Here is a 10594-nt window from a genome sequence, read left to right as displayed (position 1 = left end):
CGCAACATGAGGAACTGTATTGCGGGGTCACGGCATTAGAAAGGTTGAGAACCACTACTCTAAGTGGAGGCTGAGCTGTTACTCTTATTTGGATAAGCAGAATCCTTCTCTTTTTCTGACTCACACTTGGACTTATTTCCTCTGTGACCACAGGACTTGAGGGCTGGAACTCTGTCATCCTCCTGGGGTCTCCTGGCCTGCCATGCAGCCAGTGCTCTTGGTGCCTCTGCATGTCACACTGCAGGCCGAGCCTCTCCCCATGCTCACTCACCAAGCAGAGGTGACTCACTCATCCTTACCAAGCCCTGCCAGGTCCTGGTTATGCCCACTGCCGGCCTGATAGGTGACCTCTGACACTCCCTTCAGTGTCCTCTCAGCAAGGGAACACTTCTCAAGGTCTCCCCTCTACTGGGTTCCGATACAACGTTACTTTTCCCCTCAGGACCGAGACCTAATACCACCGCTAAATGTTTAACTCCCAGTGTGGGCTCCATAAGTTTCAATGAAAATTGATTTAAATGGCTATGAGCATCTTATTGCGTAGTTCGGAAGTACCCCTAGAACTGTTCCTCCTCCTCCTCCTGAAGGGCTCTTTACTGGAAAGTAATTTGGAGACATAATAATTTAATGTAGAAATCCATAAACTTGGATATGGAAATTTTACATCTTCATTTCTACAAGCCTTGGTTTGAAATTTATCATTTCCTTTTATTATGAATGTAAACAACAAACTACAGTGTTAGCCGTGCCTGTGACTTTGTTACAGAAATAACCTTCATATAAAATAACCTTCATATAAAATTATAGTTTGAATTACCATTCACAATTACCACTATGTCAACATTATTAAACCCACTACTGAATTTTGCCTTTAATAGGTTAATAAAGAATCAAATTTAGGCCCTGGCTGGTTGGCTCAGCGGTGGAGCATCGGTCCAGCATATGGAAGTCCTGGATTTGATTCCCAGTCAGGGCACAGAGAAGAAGCACCCATCTGCTTCTCCACCTTTCCCCCTCTCCTTCCTCTCTGTCTCTCTCTTCCCCTCTCTCAGCCAAGGCTCCACTGGAACAAAGTTGGCCTGGGTGCTGAAGACAGCTCCATGGCCTCCACCTCAGGCACTAGAATGGCTCCGGCTGCAACAGAGCAATGGCCCAGATGAGCAGAGCATCACCCCCTGGTGGGCATGCTGGGTGGATTCTGGTCAGGCGCATGTGAGAGTCTGTCTGACTGCCTCCCCACTTTTAAGAAAAAATACAAACAAAACAAAACAAAACAAATTTATGTAATACTATCTTTAAAATAATCTTATAACTTTATTTCAATATAATTTATGCTTTTAAAAACATTCTGAGAAGCCATTCAGAGGCATTACAAAGCCACCAAAAGGATCCTGGGTACAAAAAGAATTCAAAACTCTTGTTGATGAGACACTGTTAAAGTCAGAGTAACTTAAAGCCATGCTGTGACCTGTGCAGATGAATCACAGCTCTGTGTCCAGATTGGGTGGTGCTGACCATCGGTTCCATCTTTGTTAATGTGTTCCGTTGGCATGTGGATGGGTGGGTTTCGAGGATCCTGGGCATGTGGCCTCAGTTCTCTCTGGATTCTGGCATTCCAAGGATTCTGAAAAAAACAGGGCATCTCTTCTGCAGGTCAGAGGAAATGGGTAGCTATCCAGCTAAATAGATTTCATGCTTGACTTCAGGGGAATAGCCTGAATGATAATCTGTTTGGGAGAGTAAATTAAAGAGGTAAGCGGGCATGTTGATTCTATTTGGTTTAACTTTTGCTGGTTTAGTTGCTTCTCTAAGCATTTCAAAAGAAGAATATAGGTTGTCAGACCTCTTTTCCTGGCATCAGTATCTCCGTCACCCACAATTCAAATTCTGGCTAGGTTTCCCCTCTCCAGGGGCACTGACCTTGGATTAGTCTGAAGGTGAGGTCTTACCAGGATCTATTCTCTCTCCACACCAAATTGAAACATGACTATTTTTTTTCCTCTCTCTATTCCAAATACTGAGTCTTGATTTCACTCACTCCTCAAACTCTTTCCCTTAATTGTTATCCTTCCTTGAACTGCTTGGGCCAGAATTCTCAGGAGAAAGAGTTGTCTTTCCTACCAGAAGAAATGTTTCTAGGCCTCCAGTCAAGATGATGGTGTATGAAAATACGGTCCTCACATTCTCCTATATCTACATCAAAATTACAGCTGAGCTACAGAACCACCATCACTCAGAACCCCCTGAAATCTGGCTGAATAGAAATCCTACCATGAGGGATTTAAAGAAGAAGCTACATGGAGACTGGTAGGAGGGGTGGAGACATGGATAGGCTGGGCCCACACCCACATGTGGTGGATAAAAATCGGGAGGGATATCTCAGCTGCGGAGGTCCCCCTGAAGAGTGAGGGGTCCCAGCCCTACACCAGACCACCCTACCTGGGGACCCAAAGCCAGGAAGAGAAGTCTCCATAACTTCTAACTGTAAAAATCAGTGGGGACTGTGGTTGAGTAAAACAGAGGGCTGCTGGAGTCCCAGGCAGTTCCTCTTAAAGGGCCCAAGCATGGATTTACTCATACCACTCCCTCTGAGCTCCAGCATTGGGGCAGCAGCTTAAAAGGTACCAGGGGTATACAGGGAGGAATTAAACTGCCTGGTATCAAGGCAAGGTCTGGGAGCTTTATGCCTGACAAAAGTGCTGGCAGAGGCCACTGTTCCTTTTCTAAGACCCCACACCTCACCAGTCACAGAGCCAGGAGTCAGGTGCCACATCTGAGTCTCTACCAACCAGGCTCAACACTGCCCTCCCTGCCCTAGTGATTTCTTGAGTCCCCCACCCCCACCCCACCTGTGGGTCCACCCAAGCTATTCCCAGTGCTTTTTCCACATAAATGGCCTATCTTGGCTCATGCTTCAGATTTTCCTAAAACCTCTCAAACAAGCAGTATCTGGCTGAGCATGCTCTGTACCTCAGGATGAGTGGCCTCAGGCCTGGCACTAGCAATAGCCGGCCTTGGCTCCCAGCTTGGCTTCACCTGGGCATCTCCAAGCCCAGCACAAGTAGCAGCCATCTGCAGATCACTTTGTAGCTCATAATAAGTGTACTCAGAATACAGGTGGCAGCTGACCTTGGCCTGCACCTCTTGGGAGACCCCAAAGCCAGTGCACCCAGTGAACAGCTTCAGGTCATGTCAAAGCACCACCCAACTACCTCCACAAGTGACACACTGAAAGGGTAGACTCAGCAGGCACCAGAGCCCTGCTGAATTAAGTCCTGTCTGTGGGATAAGACCCTGCACAGCTGATCCTCCACAGTAATCAGTGGTTGCAGCCAGTCCTTGCAGTTTATCACCCTGGGGAGTAATCCCTCCCATCGACATACCAACGATAATTAAGACTCAGCTACAATTAAGGGTGTACACAGCTCCTACAGGGTGGAAAGTACATCTGGAGTGCCCAGCTTGGGCGATTGGAGAGGCTGTGCCACTGGATCCAACAGAACACCCATTACATTAGGCTACTCTATCAAGCCCAAGAGACATAGCAGCTCTACCAAGTACATAGGATCAATCATAGGGAGGCAGCCAAAATGAGGAAACAAAGAAACACGTCCCAAATGAAAGAACAGAACAAAATTCCAGAAAAAGAACTAAGCAAAATGATGGCAAGCAATCTACTAGATGCAGAGTTCAAAACCCTGGTTATAAGGATGCTTAAATTAGAACTTAGTGAGAACTTCAACAGCTTGAAAAAGGGCCAGTCACAAATGAAGGAAACACTACTGAAATGAAGAATAATTTTCAGGAAAGCAACAGTACAGTAGATAAGGCTGAGAATCAAATCAGCAAGTTGGAATATAAGGTATGAAAAAACACCCAATCAGAACAGCAAAAGTAAAAAAGAATTTATAAAAATGAGAATAGTGTAAGGAGCCTCTGGGACCACTTTAAGCATATCAATATTCACATCAGGGAGGTGCCAGAAGAGAGCAAGAAACTGAAAACCCATTAAAAAAAATAATGATGGAAAACTTCCCTAACCTGGTGAAGGAAATAGACATACAAGTCCAGAAAGCACAGAGAATCCCAAATATGATGAGGCCCACACCAAGAAACATCACAACTAAAATGCAAATGGTTAAAAACAAAGACTCTTCAAAGCAGCCAGAGAAAAGCAGTTAGCTCCTTATAAGGGAGCTCCTATAGTACAGTCAGCTGATTTCTCAACAGAAACTTTGCAGGCCAGAAGGGAATGGCAAGAAGTATTCAAAGTGATGAAAAGCAAGGACCTACAACCAAGATTACTCTACCCAGCAAAGCTATCATTTAGAATTGAAGAACAGATAAAGAGCTTCCCAGACAACAAAAAGCTAAAAGAGTTCATCACCACCAAACCAGTATTACGTGTAATGTTAAAGGGTCTTCTTTAAGAATTTTTTTAAAGATAAAAAATATGATCAAGAAAATGGCAATAAATGCATATCTATCAACAATTAAATCTAAAAAACAAACTAAGCAAACAAGCAGAACAGAAACAGACTCACAGACATAGAGAACATTTTGATGACTTCCAGATGGGAGTGCATTGGGCGAATGGGTAAAAAGTGAAAGAACTAAGAAATAAAAATTGGTTGTTACAGAATAGTCATGGGGGTGTAAAGCACAGTAAAAAAACATAGTAACAGTCTAATGACTATGTATGGTGTGAGACAAGTACAAGATTCATTGGGATGATCACTTAATGGGTTATATAATGTCTAACCACTGGGGTGTACACCTGAATCTAATGTAATATTGTATATCAACTGTAATTGAAAAATTAAAAATAATTTAAATTTTTATTTTTTTATTTTTTAACTTAAATTTTTGAAAAAGAAATACTTCTATGTTCTCATTTGATGTTGAATAAAATATAAAATGAAAGGGCTTGGTAACAACATGTACAAGTGTAATTCCTTGACTCATGCCATGAAGAACTTAGTAAGGTTCCCAGATCCTAAAATTGGGGATAGATTCTTCATATTACTATATAAATATTCTTAAACAGCATATTTCTCAGTGCCCCTTTCACCCCATCCTTTGCCTTCCACTGACGCAATGCATCCTAACCTTCCAAGTCACCGTATAAGCCACTGAAACAGTAAATTGAGATAGTGTGATGTGACTCTCTTCCAAGGTGTTTCAAGTTCTCCGTAAAAAGTGAAGCTATCATTTGTTGTTATCAGAACCACTAGCCAAATTGGTGAAGTGGACGGTCTTTCTTTATTGGTTCTGTTTTTGCAATAGTCTGTCTTACTATGAAGACAAATGGGAGAACTCTGCCTTCACGCTGGGCTTTATTTTATAGTTCTTAGATGTGTTAGACAAACGAATGGTTTTGAGCTGTTTCCAACCTGTACTGATAAGTGTCAGTTTCTTGGACATTACTCAGAAATCTGTGACTTAGCAGTGTTATAATGATTTCAAGGCAAGCTGTCCTGGAACAAGCCTTGGACTCTGTGAGTCATCACTGGGACTGAGCAATTCTAGCTCTGACCTTTCCTATAATATGTCACTTTGGGTAGGTCCCTTTAATGCTTTTGGTCCCCAGTTTACTCATCTACTCATCTATAAAAAGAGAGGGGAGGCCTGGATGACCCCTAAGTCATTTCCAGTTCTGTGATTTTCTTATTCTAATAAATGAATCACAAAAGTCACAGAAACATCCCAATTATAGCAATCAAGAAAAGAATTGTGATTCTGTTTTATATGGTGTTTAAGATTCCATTTTGACTTTTGAGTCGCTTAATAACTCAGTATGTGGAACCCTGAAACTCTATTAGATCCCTGTAAACTATTTTTTTAAATTGACTTTGAGCCAGTATGAAATCCTGTGTCTTATTATCTGAGTCTCAGATTCTGAGTTCTAAGAAGGTCTATTTAAAATAGTTATGTTTTCTTGCAGCAATTGTTAAGTGCTCAGATTTTATGATGTTTTAACATTCATTGCCATTCATTATCTAAACACTCTTCTATAATCTAGTGGAGTATGGGAGGTTAATAAGCAGAATGGAATTCATCCTGGGTTTAATTTCATCTGTTGAATCTAATGAAAGTCCTTTCTAATGAAAGGACTTAGAGGTCATCCAGGCCCATATCTGTTCTTTGCTTCTCAACATGGTTAAGGCAAATAGACTTGGAAAAGCTCAGACGCTGCTCAAGACCTTAAATCTCTGTGACTTTAGGGAAGGAAAAAATGTTGCTTCTATGTTTTCATCCCCAAGCTTAACAACTGTACAGTTGTGGTGACATTTCACAGGAGGAGAAATATATTCATTGTCACTGTATTTTTTGAGTGATTAAAATATTCACCACATTGACATTTTACTTTTCAAACAGGGAATTTTCCCACCTGTATAATGCTCATAATTTCTAACCATGTTTTAATGTTATATTACATTTATTTGTTTGATTTTATAATGCTCCAAGAAGGAATCATGAGGAAAGAGGGCTTCAGAGGACAAAATGACATTTCACTGTCCAGTTGCATCTCAGGCAAAAGGCAGGTCATTCTTCCATTGAACAAGGCTCTCTCTCTCCTACCTTCCCATTTCTGGCTCCATCATCACCCTCCTGCCTAAGTACACACTAACACTTGTACTTGGACTATATTTCCCAAAACATACGCTTAGAGTTTCATTTACCGATTACTTCGCTGCACTCCAAATGGCCCAGCATTTTGTCGATGAAAGAGTGTAAATCATGCCTTCCGCAGGATACAGTAAGATGTGATGTTTAGAGGAAGGAAAATATGCTTCCTTATAGAAGCACCAGGCACTTACTCATCTGGATTGGAGAGAAAAGTTTCAGTCATTCATCCCGATGTTTTGTCTACGTAGTACCAAACATCTGGAACATGAGTGACGGACTGAATTTTTCACTTCACATCCAGATGTTTTTGCGTTATGCTGAAACAACTTAAAGAAGTCAGCTATATTTGTAAGAATTTAAAAAGTAAAAGCATACAACTTATACCAATTTCACTTCAGTTTTGAGATAGCAAAGGTAAATGAAATAGAAGCAAACTTTTGGTTGATTCTTTATGCTATATGCTCGTTTTTTAAAAAAGCCACACATTTTTTAACTCAAGTATAGGAATTAAAATTATTATGAAATACTGTCACTAAATCAACAGTTGAAATGCTCAGATTCTGCAAATTCAGGTAAGACTTGGATAGTGAAAAGAAATCATTCTCAAAAATAGTTGCTTAACTGCTTGAGCAATGAGTTCCATTCCAAGTGACTCTCTGTTGAGTACATTTATCCTTGCATGCAAATGAGAATTCATGAGCAACAGGTTATTGAGGCTCTAACAGGATTTTTAAGACTTTTCAGACCTTTGAAAGATACATTTTTGAGAAATACTTTTAATGATTGAGTGGAAAATAAGATGGCATCCACTAGAGTCACCTTGAGCATTTGTCACAAGAACACGTGCAAAAAGGAATGTTTACACATTCCTCAGCACAACCATTAAAAAAATGTTGTGTTGTTCTGAGAACTGCTCTTTTTCTCTCTCACATTAAATGGAGTTAGGCCTAACACTTGTTAGAAAACATGTTCAGAACGTATTTCTTGTATTAGAAGACACAGCGTTTAACCTGTCAACTGCCTACAGGCTTTGTGGGCATTTCTATGCCATGAAAATTCCAATGTATTTTTCATTATTTCAATAAGACCATATAGTGTGTATTGCACATAGCTGTAGTATTGAACTGAACTGGCTGGTGCAGTGCTTTTGCTGACTCAGCACATGGCTTCTCTCTTCCAGATTACTAAAACAACTCTTCTCCCAGCAAAGTTTGCACAGAAACAGAGGGGAACAGAAATACAGAGGAGCCTTATTCACAGTCAATTATGCCAAGTCCAAAGGCAAATGCAAATTCAAACCAAACTTTTCACCAGGTCTATAGAATAAACAAGCACCCTCCCACACTCTCATCTCCTTCCCCAGTATTGGAAGGAGTCACATTAAGTTGGAACACAACTTGTTCTTCACCCAGGAATTTACACCAGGCCTCCTGGGGCATGAATGAATGACTCCACCTGTGCAAGTTATACCCCCTCCTTTTTTTTTTTTTTTTTTTTTAACTTCTGTGTGTAATGTTTTAAGCAAGGAAGATCAATCTCGTTTTATGAATTTGCACCACCAAACACTTCTTAAGAGTTGTGCACCGAGGAAGCTGCATACCCCAGTCATTGCGAAGACACTTATAGGGCCTGTGGTGACCTGCAGTCTCAAAATTTTGTCCACCTTCTCTGCCTGATCCAGCGCTGGAGCCTTTACAGTTTTAGGGTTGGGTGTGCACACAGAGCACAATGTACATGACAGCAATGGCCCGTCCCTATACACATCGAATGTTCTCGAAGTTCGGTTCGCTGTTCCCCCCCACACTGAGTCATCTGGGAATCGCTGAGCTGCAGTTACAGCTGCATGGAACAGAGTCAGGCACCAGAATATTGTGAACCTCTGGTCTCCCCCAAAACTTCCACCTCCCCCACCTTTGCCTCTCCCATGACCGGCTGGCTAATCAATGCAAATGTCGTAGGAGGCCAGGCCCGCAATTGGCATTCCAGAGAGTGCAGACCACCAGCCGAGCTTTAAATAAGTGCAGATGTGACAGGCAGGAGACCCTGGGAGGGCCACCTCTCCGCCCCGCACCTCCCTCCCAGCGAAGGCCGGTACACAGCGCCACGGGCCTTGGCTGTGTGCGCAGCGGCGGCTGCGGGGAGTATGTCCGGGAGGATGGGGTGCTCACCAAGTAACAGCAGAGGGACTACAGGCCCCCGATTTGAGGGCAGCACGAGGATGGTGCAAGCCCAGTCGTCCATAACTTCTAGGCCCCGCGGCTACTTCCCTAAGTGGTTGGAGAGTAACCCACCCTCGCCGCCAACCCTGGCTTCCAAGGCCCAACAGCGGGTCCTTGCTCGGGAAATCCCGAACCGGCTGGCCAGTCCGCTGCGGAGGCTTCGCTCTTCCAGGGCAGGTCTGGAACTTCCCGTCTGCTTACCCCCACCGCACACGGGAATCCACTTTCCCTGCCCCCGACCCAGCCTGGAGCTCGGCGCCGAGACCAAAGGGCGGTACTGGAGACGTCCCGGCCTGCGGTCCGCTGTGTGCGGTCCTGAGAGTGCCGGCGGAGGCGGAGGGACAGGTCAACCTCGGGTCAGTCCCCAGGCCCGGCTGAAGGCTGAGCCGCGGTTCCCCGGAGCAAGATGCGGCGTGGGAGTACAGCCACCGGGCAGCCTCTTCCCCGCAAACCACCGCGGACCCCGCCCCCTCCCCCCGCAGGCCCCGCTGTAGCCCCGACTGCAGGCTCCGCATCAACAGGGCTTAGGGGGAAACAGGGTAAAGGGGTAAATAGGAGGCCTTGCGTATACTCCGATGTTTGTCTGCCCTGAGCCCGATTCCGAGGTTATTCACAACCATCCTCCCCCAACACCCTATGTCGGGCGGCTCCACTAACTCCGTCCGGTCCGGGGCGCCCAGCGCGCGCGGCCCTCCTCTCCTACTGTCTCGCCCTCCGACCCGAGCCCCGCGCGTCCGAGCAAACCCCCGTCTGCCTACCCCTCCTGTCTCTGCGTGGGCCAGGAGGGTGGCGGAGGTCGGAGCTGCAAGCCACTTGGCGGCTGCCCATCTCCGCCGCCCGACCAGGCGTCCAGGCACCCATGCCTGGCCCCCACCACATTCCTGTCCCCAGAAACTCCGAGCTCAGTGCGTTCCGCGTCTCCCCGCCCCAACCGCGCCCGCGCCCGCGCCCCGCCGCTGCGGGAGCCGCTCCCCCCGGAAACGTGCAGGCCGGGAGGGCCGGCCGCCGCGCGGGGTGCACGGCCTTCTCCGCGGAGCGACCCTGCCGCCCGGCCCTGTGCCCCGGGACATCACATCGGCTTCAAGCGCCGTGGAGACTCCCGTTTTGGCTCCTATTCTCCGCCCCGCGCCCCAGCACTCTGGACACCCCATCGGCTGTGCGGCGTGCTCGGCAGGACCCCGCGCGCACAGGCCGCCGGGCAGAGCCCCGGGGCTGCGTGCGTTACCCCGCGCCGCCGGCCGGCCCGGGCGTCTGTCCCCTTCCCAGCAGGGCGCGGCGAGACTCACGGAGGGGACAGCCCGTACCAGCGACACCCAGCCCTCCGCGCTCCAGTCCCGCAGCGCCGATAGCCACATGCGCCGAGCAGGCGCCGCACCCTCCCGGCTCCCAGCGGTCCCTCGCGCGGGAAGGAGCCTCCGCGCCGCTTGCCAGCCCGCCGCGCCCGCTGCGGCCGCCGCCGGCACCTGCAACCTCTTCTCTGGCTTGCCTTTCTATCCGCGAGTAGTAATGCCACGAACTTAAAAAAAATTTTTTTTCAGAGGCAGACATACAGTGGTGGGTAGGACAGTCCGAGCGCCGAGGCACAGAGCCGAGAACCGGCTCTGAGCGCCTTGCTTGGCGCAGAGACGCGTCTACCTAGCCGGAGAGGCGGCGGCAATGGGTGTGCGGAGAGGGGATCGACGCTTAAAAGACAATGATAAACAGCTACCAGTTATATTGAAAAGCCATTTAAATCCTGAATTCTT

General features: G+C 46.4%; 1 long non-coding RNA gene across 1 annotated transcript; it reads right to left on the bottom strand.

The window, feature by feature from the left end:
* Nucleotides 1–1346: 1346 nt before the first annotated feature.
* Nucleotides 1347–10224, bottom strand: LOC136328666 (uncharacterized). The gene is made up of 3 exons (XR_010730086.1): nt 10154–10224; nt 6684–6825; nt 1347–1727 (listed from the first exon to the last, which is right to left on the bottom strand). It is a non-coding gene; the product is annotated as an uncharacterized lncRNA (long non-coding RNA).
* Between the last annotated feature and the right edge of the window lie 370 nt (nt 10225–10594).

This window comes from Saccopteryx bilineata, chromosome 3 (genome assembly GCF_036850765.1).
Source record: "Saccopteryx bilineata isolate mSacBil1 chromosome 3, mSacBil1_pri_phased_curated, whole genome shotgun sequence".
NCBI classification, from domain to species: Eukaryota; Metazoa; Chordata; class Mammalia; order Chiroptera; family Emballonuridae; genus Saccopteryx; species Saccopteryx bilineata.
Note: the sequence above shows the minus strand (reverse complement) of the source record. Positions and strands in the feature narration are given on the sequence as shown.